Raw genomic sequence first — 10,229 nt, forward strand, 5'->3', positions numbered from 1 at the left:
GCCTGTTGTGAACCCATCATTTAGTATTGCCTTTCACTGTCCTTTAATTCTTAACTTAGCAAAGAAGATGCACAACCTTTCTCTATCATGCTCATTGTTTACACACATCCATCACATTTCTCCTGGTTCATGGCACGTCTTGGATGACCCTGGTTGCTCCTCTCTACTCCCGTCCTGATTCTATTACGTTCTTCTGTCACTTTTTGTGATGGGCAGCGTTGGGGTTTTGCTGCTGTGCACAGCTGGCCCTTTGAGGGGGCTGTTTTGGAAGAAGTGTCTGGAGTCAGAGGGTGGCTGCCCCTGCCTGAGGACCTTGCTTGGGGGAGCACTGCAGCACTTTGGTAGCAGCTGTAGGTGTATCTGGAGGCTTCTCTGAGGATCCTGAAGGCCAGAGGGCATACACAGATCTTCTAGGGAGGCCAGAAGGGGGGCAGGCAGAGTGGACAGAGCTGCCTGCAACTCAGAAAATCCCAAAATTGTATGAAAAGAGACGCCCACAGGAGAATAGTGGGTAGGGAGAGCATTGCATATAAACTGCTCATACTTTTGTTCTGTCACCCCATGCTGCTTTTTCTGTTTTTTTTCTTTATTATATTAATTTGAATTCAGATGAAATATGCCATTTTAGTGATCTTGGCTGACATAGAAGAAGTTATCTCTCTCTAAGCTGTGACTGTGTTGGGGTCCTGCTATTTTTTTAAAAACCAAAGGATCCTGTCCCATTATCAAAATCTTGGTTCCTTCCTGAAGGCACATGGACACCTCAGTTGCAATGGGAGAAGGAACCAGTGGCAGCAGGGCTACCTGGAATTGTAAACATTTACTACTGAGAATTGCTGTGACTAGGTTTGTAAATCTGTTCCCTGCTCCTCTCTGACTTGTAGCTGCCATGATCTGCATCCTTCATGTGAAGATCCACCTCAATTACAGTGATTTGGGTTCAGCACAGGGCTGTCCTGTCATTCCAATGTGTGACTATGAACACTGCATTGACATTGTGCTGTGGCATCCAGATCCTCTTTTTTAAAGAGACACTTATGCTGCAACATTTCATAGTTGTAAATTTATCCTCATGACATTGATGGAAGCAGTTCAAGTCTTAGTGAGTTACACAGAAGTGAAAATCAGCAGTGCTCAGATGAAGGATAGGTTGTGTTCCCATCTTTCTCCAGGTTCCCTCCTCCCAAGGTGCTTTGTGCTTCACCGATGATAAGGAAGAGCTTGCTACTTTCACCATCCTCTTTGTATCTTCCCACACAATTAACAGGTATCTACCTTCCACCTCACTCTTCAGTTGGTGGTTCCCTTGCCCCTTCCCCCCTTTCTGAGATTCCAACAGAAAGGCAGGCATATATATTATGTGTGAGGAGTATTGGTATGTATAATTTGTCTTTGTTATGCTGTCTCCCGTAACACACCCACTGCAATTTATAAGCATGTTCAACATAGCACAAAAATTTATTCTTCTGCCCTCACAGCATAAGTAGGTTGTGGGTAGATATGCCTGCAGGAAACAAAGTTTGCATTGTGCCAGTAGATTTTGTGGCAATACAATTTAGAAAAGTTGTCATTGGGGTTGGTTTTAAATTGTGACAGATGTCAAATTCTTCTGACACAAATAATAATAAAGCAGTCTCAAATGAAGAAAAACTAGCTCCAATTGCACAAGAAACCCTTTCTGTATAGTGAGGTGTTAAAAGAAAAAATAACACTTTTTTATAGCTGCAAAGTTGTAGGCTGAAGCATGTTTTCTGTAAAACTGAGCTTAAAACTTATAAGATCTTTCTCTAGAATTTTTAAAGAGTAGTAATTTATATCTCATATGCAACTTGTCTTCTGTCAATTCATAGAAGAACTATGGTTTCAGAGGTGCAGTTAGCTCAAGTCTGGACAATAACTTCTGTAGGCACTTGCAGCTGAAGCCTTATGTTATGTAATAGAACTCTAAAATGAGAGATATTTTAATTAGGAGATAATAGTGATAATACCAAGCTTTGTTTATTAAGTAGTCAAAAGGTTCAAGTAAGCTGTGAATTTTGAAGAAGACTTTGGCAGGAGATGAAAACCACAACAGCATAGTTCAGAATTCCCTTTAGTCGAGATGTAATCTCATTAGTGCTGTGCAAAAGTTCCAAATAAAATGAGGCCTGGACATTCTGTAGATGTTTTCTTTTGACATTCCTAATCTGGGAATGTTTTAAAAAAATAAGCACTTGTGTTTTTTAAAACAGACACTGATCTTTGTAAAACCATCCAGATGGGGATGGGTATAAAATGCCAGAGACCAGGAAGGAACAAATGTGTTGCTTGTTTGCTAATCACTATGGAGACATTGTGCCTGAAATCTTTACATTAATTCATCAGTTTATTTGGCCCTCAAATCTTGAACACATAAATGATCTAGAAAGGCTTTTGTGTCCCTTTCACTGTCTCACTTGACTGCCTTTCTAGCTCAGGAACTCCTGCAAGTCAGATTCCTGCACTGTGCTCCTAGGTTTTCAGCAGGCCATATGAACAGCTTTGTTAACACATGATTGCTTTTCAAACCTGGTCTTTTCTCAGGAGTGTAAGCTATCCAAAATACAGTTTAAATGCATGAAAATACAGTAGGTGTATATTTCCAGCCACTCATCAATATGTTTTATGGCCTTTCCTAAAAAATTAGACATGCAATGATAATTTGCTTTTTAATATTTCTTTGCTCAAGGTACTGTTCATAGGTTACAACATGCCACTGTTAGTAAGTTCGAGAGAGAAATAACCTTACTTAGAATAATTATTATTGTTTCAAAAATAGCTATTACTGATCAGAAAATCAATCCTGGTATCACCAGGGGTAGGTCCAAGACTGCCATCTTGGTGCCCAGCTGTGGAATGGCAGGCAATACATGAAAAAGGAATGGAGATTGTATAAAAGTCATCAACATGGAACTGCATGGATCCAGCATGCACTTATGGCTCTTGAGAATTTGTATTTACACTTCTTTTTTCCTGTAAAAGAAAGAGATGGCAGCAGCTTTACAACAACCAAAAAAAAAAGAGCCTTACTAAAACAGGTTAAAAGTCATGAATAAATTCAGGCAATAATAATAAAAAATCCATCACAATTTATTAAACTCAAAGATGTAAACATTGTCATGGTGAGACCTTAAGCCATAGATTTCTGGAAGCTGAGAGCACCATGTTTATTGCCCTCTTGTTTCTGACACATCTGCTGCTGTCTACTGGCAGACAGGATGCTGCATGAAGTTGACTTTGTTCTGAGAAATATACTCTTTTTTTTTTTTCTTAATGTAGGGAAGGAACATAAAAGACATCTGACTTCCTGACCTCTTCTTTCCCTGCCTTCAGGCATTTGCAACCTGACAGTTGTTTCTTTACACTGCTTTATATGGGACATTACAGTGCTGAAATAATTTAAAACAGGTCCGTGAGGAATAAAGAGATCCTTTCAGTTTATCTACTTTGGGGCCAAGTTTTTCTCTCTAGCACAGCACAGCAGATAAGTTTTGCAGTCTGTTTTTGCATACACAAATGTAATTTTCCCCATCTTATTTTTCTTGATTGCATTAACACAAATAAGTGATACATAGGTAGCTCTCTAATGCCACTATGCTTTGTTGAATACAGGTTAACATTTTTGCAGCTTTGAAACAGTGGGGGTTTTTTGAATGCCCTGGAAGGAAACAATCAGTTACAACTATAGGCAGCAAATAATTCAGAAACCACCTAGAAAAGGTGTCTGTTTTAAGCAAGGGTCTTGTGAATCTCAAAAAATCATTTATCTAGAGCTTTCTAAGTATTAAGCATGATTGGCTCACAGAAAAGATGGATAAGAATGAACTTTATGGTCTCCAAAGACATCACAAGAACAATTAATCAAGTGGCAGGAGGTTCAAAGTGTCCATCTTTAACCTGCACTTTTCTCGATGGATGAGGACATTTACAGTGTCCCTGTGATACCCCAACTTTTATATTACTTCTGTTTTGTGGGAACATTAATGTCAGCCACTGCCCTCTCTTCCCAGATAACTTTAACACAAGTGAAAATAGGCTTTCTGCATCCCTTTTAGTCACTAAATACCAGTAAAACTGCTGAAAGATGTGTATTGAATAAATAGAAGTGCACCTTTGAAGCTAGTTCCATCTGGAAAATAAAAGAATAGACATGTCAGCAAGGCAAGTTTAGCTTACTTAAAAAAGAAAAAAAGTGTGTTGCTACCAGAACCAAGGCTAAGCCAGAAACTTCAGGCTTGATTTAAATGAGGAATTGAATCACAGAATATACGGAGTTGAAAGGGACCCTCACTTGCGGTGCAGAGCACAGTGGGACAGACCCCTCCCTTACCTGGCTGGTGATGTTGTGCCTGATGTACCCCAGAACATGGTTGGCCTTCCTGGCTGCCAGTGCACTGCTGGCTCGTGTTGTGCTTGCCATTGACCAGGACCTCCAGGTCCTCTTCCAAGGGGCTAATCTCCAGCCTCTTGTTCCCAAATCTGTCCATGCATACAGAGCTGCCCCATCCCAGCTGCAGAATCTGGCTTCCACTTTCCCTTGTTGAATTTCACACAGCTGGTGATTGCCCATGTCCCTGATTTGTCAAGGTCTCTCTGCAGGGCCTCTTTGCCTTCAAGGGAGTTAACAGCTCTTCCCAATTTAGTGTTATGGGCAAACTTGGTATTCCTTTGAGTCCTGTGTCCAAGCCATTCATAAAGACATTAAAGAGTATTTGGTCTACGATGGAGCCCTGTATGTGGAACCTCACCAGTGATGGGTCAGCAGTCTGATGTCACCCCATTCCCTATAACTCTTTGTACCTGACCCATGAGCCAGTTGCTCACTCATCACATGATGTGTTTATCCAGCTGAATGGTGGACATTTTGTCCAGAAGAAGAAACACAATCAAAAACTTTTGCCCTAACTTCCCTAGCAAGTTTCTGAGAGGACAAATGGTGAAATTAAGGAAACAAAGTTTGACAAGGAGAACTTTCAGCTCACAACACCATGCTGGTTGTGACTGATGACTGTGCTGTCCTTCAGGTGTTTTTCAATAACTCCCAGAATAATCTTCTCCAAAATTTTACCATGCACTGAAGTAAGATTCTTGGACCTGTAGTTTTCAGGGTCATCCTTCTTGAAAATTGGGACATTTGCCAGATTCCAGTCAAGTGGGGCATCTCCAGACTCCCAAGATCATCCCAAGGTCACTGAGGGAGGCCTCAAGCTGGCATTAGCCAGCTCTTTGAGTATTCTCAGAGGAAACCATCAGATTCCATAGACTTAGAGGGATCCAGCTGGAGTAGCAGATCCCATAAAAATAATGAAATTTGATGAAATTAATAAAATTACAGAATGTGAAAATTAGGTTTTCCCTGTTCTGCTAACTTTTCTGTTACAGCTCTGCAGTGCTCTCTCCAAGGTAGCCTGGGAGTGTTTTCTTCCCTCTTCTACTACAAAGCCACAGGTCAGAGGTGTCAACCTTCAACCTGGAAAAGTATGTGTGCTTGGAAAATCTGTAGGTAAGAGAGGAGGAATGTAATTCTCTCCTCATATGTATGTCTGGATGTAATAATCCTGCTGTTTATCAGAGCCACTTACAGGGAGGTTGCTTTCTTCATTCCTTTTCCCTTTCCTCTGACTGCCCTGGCCTTTTTGATGGCAGTTTTTAAAGTCCCAATTCTATCCCTGGAGAATAAGAAACAACTTCTCCTGTTTTTAATGCAGATCTCTGTTTTCTGTGTCTCCATGTTTCTAACATGTGACAGTTTTAGGAAACTGATAACTTCAGAGCTTGATCTGTTTTGACTGTTTCACAAAACCACGTTTGTGTAATTCCCAGAATTTGTAGTCAAAGAGAGAGAAAGAATCATAAAACATATGAAAATATCATGCTTGTTAAATAAGGATGTTCATCTGGCCAGCTTCTTGGTTGCAGTGCGATAAATCATGTATCCTTAATAAGGAATAAGTAACACTGATTCAACTACAATTCTTCTCTTATTGTCAAGATTAATACCATTATTAAATCTATATGGAGATCCACACTGGATATTTAGTCTGCTTGCATTTTTTATTAGATTGAAGATTTAAGCATAATTGTAATTCAAGCATAGTTGTAAACCTGAATACTTTATGCTAAACAACACAGAAAAAGAAGCCTTTTTACAGAAACCATTAAGCCCAAAAAGGAGAGGTCACATCTCTATCCGTGCAATATACTTAAAATATATACTTATAGGACTTTCATAATAATTAATTCTGTTACATTTTGTATGGGTGAGGGACTTCTCAGATATTGCTTGAAACCAATCATCCACACATGTCTATCTCACTTGCCACTTCCCTTTCAGAGAGATGTTTAGGTTGCTTATCTTCATCTTACAGCTTAAGCACTAAAAATTGTGAAGAAATATTGGTCACTGGGTATTTTATAGATGTACCTATAATTTTTTCTGTCTTTAAATGCAACTTACCTTGCTGAAATTCTCTGTATCAAACTAGTTGATATTCAGCTATAGCAGTTCGTATGCTGCCAAATCTAGACTGTAACCCACAGGGGACTTCATTAGTAGATAACTTTTTTTTACAGTTCAAAGATTTCACTTGAGAGTTTTAAAGCTCTCTAGTTTGCTAATTAGCTTATCTCCAAGGACTGTATTTAACAGTGTACAAACCTTTTTTATTGATGAGGGCATTCGCACCCATATCCATTCAACTTACAGTATCACCATCCCCTGTTGCATTCAAAGACAAATGCTTTTAAACTTTGTGTGTCATAGGCTTTCCCTGGTCTATCATCTCTGCTTTTGCAGAATGCCTCTTCTTGTCTAATGTACATGAGCATAATCCAGTTTTATATACAGCAGTGTCATATATTGAATGTGTTAAGAATGAGAGTTACTGTGGCAATGCAAGGGATTTCCCACACAGTTACATTTTTTCAAAGTCCAATGTTAGTTAACTTGTATAATTGGAATAATCAAGTCAGTCCCAAACAGAATATTAATCACAAGCCCTGACACAAGACTGTATTCATAAAGTGTTATTCTGTGGATTGCACAGTTTCCAGGCTGAGCAACATTGCTGATCAGGTCTGCGCGATCAATTCCAGTCTGCAGCAACTTAATTGTACGGAAACAGAAAGATTTCTTTTGTTCCATCAGGACTCATTATGCAGTGGTTCCAGAGTGCCCCTCCACCACTGAAGTGTTTCAGCTTTTCAGTGTCTGCTGCACAGGCTCTGGGTGCGTTGATGTTCCCAAACCTGTCACCTCACTCCAGGCTTCTATTTAGTGATGGGACAGACTCCATTACCCAGAGAGTGCTGGAGGACAAGGTTTGTATTTTTGGTGGATGCTCTGACAAGATGAGTACCTCAGAAGTCACAATCTTCTGTAGGTTGATGTTGTGCAATCATTAATGTTGTTTGAAATTTTTACTCCTTCTTTTCATGCTTCAAATAAAGACAGTGTCCTGAAAGACTGTGGTCTCACAGTGAGTGTCAGTTCTTGGCATACAGAATTGTACTCACATACTAATTGGAAGGAAGCTTATTTTATTGTGGTTTTACAAAGTCATTTGTTCTAGTTTCTGTTCCCATGAATGTAGACTTGATCCTTAGTGCATGTCTATAGGCCTTGGCTGTCCAATTCCAGCTGACATGACTTAATGAGTTTTCATTTTTTAAAATCAAAGGCTATTTCAAAACTTAGCCAGAGTTTTCCTCAGGAAACACATTTGCATGCCCAAATTCTCAGTCCCTGTACTGCATCCCAATATTAATCTGCTTGGGTCGTACGTATTTAGATGGAACTGTTAGATATAACCCAATGCAAGTGCTGTCTAAAAATAGCATTTCTTCATGCATTGCTTTTCCTCTGTATAGATAGAGGAAGGAATTGGTCTTTTATGCTTTTCAGATTGGGTAAGCACTACAGATCTGAATTCAGTTAAAAAGATTATTATGTGTCTGTTGCTCATTTGTTTTTCTCAGAGATTGCATCTGGGAGAGTTGACATCTTAAAATGACCTGAATTTTAGATGCAGAGCAGTGACTAAAATATTTTTGTGAGTTTCCGTCATTGTAATTTTACTAAAATTCTCCTATTCTCTGTTTTGTTCTGCATTTAGTTCCTTTTATGTGTGTGGACTTTTAAGCTCACCATACTTCACAGGTGCTGAGCTGATGGACACCTGACACTGGGAAATAAAAAGCCAAAAGTATGCACTGTTGAATTTTCCTGAAACTTTTAGGGTTTAGTTCAAAAATGCAATTTTTAATGGGAGGACAAAGTCTAGCTAATCCTCTTTTTTTACTGGATTTGCTTGTTTTCAGAAATACTAAGATTTTTGTACAATAATTAATTTAACAAGCAGAAGGAGAAACGTATTTCAGAATATGCCCTTGCTATACTGGTGGCATTCATTCTTGAATGTCCAAATAAGTAGGTCACCTAATGGAATTTCTTTAGCATGTGAAAGTACTTTTGGTGTGTTTTTTTTCCCTAACATAGTTACATGAAAAAGTGCATTCAGAATTTATTAATATTGGGCATTTAGTATACCATCTGTCATTGTGTTTTTGTCTGTTGTTTGGAGAAGTTTGACTTTACTGAGGTCAGTTTTACTTATGTATGCTCCTGTATGCTTGTTTTAGATTATGGTTTTTGTTATGGGGTATGTACTGAATCATAGTCAATTGTATGACAGTCCATTCAGGTTTGGTAATGATAGACTCTAGAAGGAAAGACTCAGTAGCCTGAGAATCACTACATTTGATATTGTGTCTATTCATGAAAAATAAGGGTTTTTTTGGGTGGATTTTCTCCCAGCTTCCTTGTCCAGAATATAAATGATACAAGCAAATTCATTTGTCATTGTTCTACAGCTGCCTTAGATCCAAGGCCAAACTTACTGCTCTTTGTCTTTTGTACCTTTTAAAGTGCTATAATTTTTTCTGCTCTTGAAGTGGAATACTTAAAAAGGTAAAAAAAGAAAAGGTGCAAGGTAAAATGAACACTTTTTCAGTGAAGCATTCTCCTTACACTTTAATCTGATAAAACTTTTTAAACCTGAGAATCAAACCAATATAAATCAATAAGATTTATTTCAAGTTTGTTACTAAGATCATGCTGACCTCTAGTTTTGGTTGCAAGTACTCTGGTAGAATCTCTTAGTGCCTTATATGCTAAGAAAAAAACAGTGAGCACACAGGAAAATTAGCATTGAAAAACATGGAAACAGATGTTAATAAATACCATGTTGTGCACAGTTACTTTTTATCTACAATACATAAAACAATTTCTTGAAGGTATTCTTCATTTGTACTACTTAATGAGCAGATTTTAAAACTGTTTTTTGTTTATGATGTAAAACACATTTTGCAATTCATATTCCACTGAATTTGTAGAAAAAACTTTTGCAATTCAAAAGTTTATAGAAAGGAAATACAAGTGGTACTGTGAATTACCTAAAGAATTGAAACAAATATTTGAGTGAAATGCTTTATGTTATTTGAGTAGAATTAATTGGTTTAGACCTGTATAAATCTCCACTGCGTACTGAAGAATTATTTTCTTTGGATTTGTTCTTATTTGTGGATTTACTTTCATTAAGTGGTTCAGCTGTTTCCTAATTTAATCTCTACTGAAATAGAACTGAAAGACAGCATTTTACAGGATTTCTGATTAGACATTTCAAACAATATTAACTACCAGTTTAATCTTTTTCTGGTTTCTGAACTGTGAAAACTAATTTTTTTTACTTTTTTTTTTTGAGTATACTAATTGCTAGAAGCTATTCCCTAAAGTTGTTTGGATAAACAATATTCAGAACAGGGATAATTTCTGAGGAGTTTTTCATCTACAGCTCAAACTTCCTCCTGAATCCCTATAAATGCTTGAATATGCCAGTCTGTGGAACACCAAATTTTGTCATGAATTTGTGTGTTTTGGAGAAAAAAATTAATGAGATTCAGAAAAGTAGCAGCTGAGTGCTCTTTCATGTGATGTAAATGAAAGAGCAACCACTACCGCAAATGTTGAAAAGTTTCTCCAGTTCATGCTAGGACCAACCCCTGCTTGGATGCAAATGCACGGTTTCTATTCCAGATGTGCAGTGGTGATGTAGGTAAGTGGTACTCTGTTCTCTAAAAGCTTTCTGGGTCAATCTGCCAGGATGCTGCATTGCTATGTACAAAAAAGTCCTTCAGCTGTCTTCACCTATTTT

At 38.1% G+C, this 10,229-nt stretch overlaps 1 long non-coding RNA gene across 1 annotated transcript; it reads left to right on the forward strand.

Annotated features, from left to right (window-relative positions):
* The first annotated feature begins 4,838 nt into the window (after positions 1-4,838).
* LOC135298080 (uncharacterized) lies at positions 4,839-7,332 on the forward strand. The gene is made up of 3 exons (XR_010360051.1): positions 4,839-5,042; positions 5,401-5,521; positions 7,166-7,332. It is a non-coding gene; the product is annotated as an uncharacterized LOC135298080 (long non-coding RNA).
* The last annotated feature ends 2,897 nt before the right edge of the window (positions 7,333-10,229 follow it).

This window comes from Passer domesticus, chromosome 3 (genome assembly GCF_036417665.1).
Source record: "Passer domesticus isolate bPasDom1 chromosome 3, bPasDom1.hap1, whole genome shotgun sequence".
In the NCBI taxonomy this organism is placed as follows: Eukaryota; Metazoa; Chordata; class Aves; order Passeriformes; family Passeridae; genus Passer; species Passer domesticus.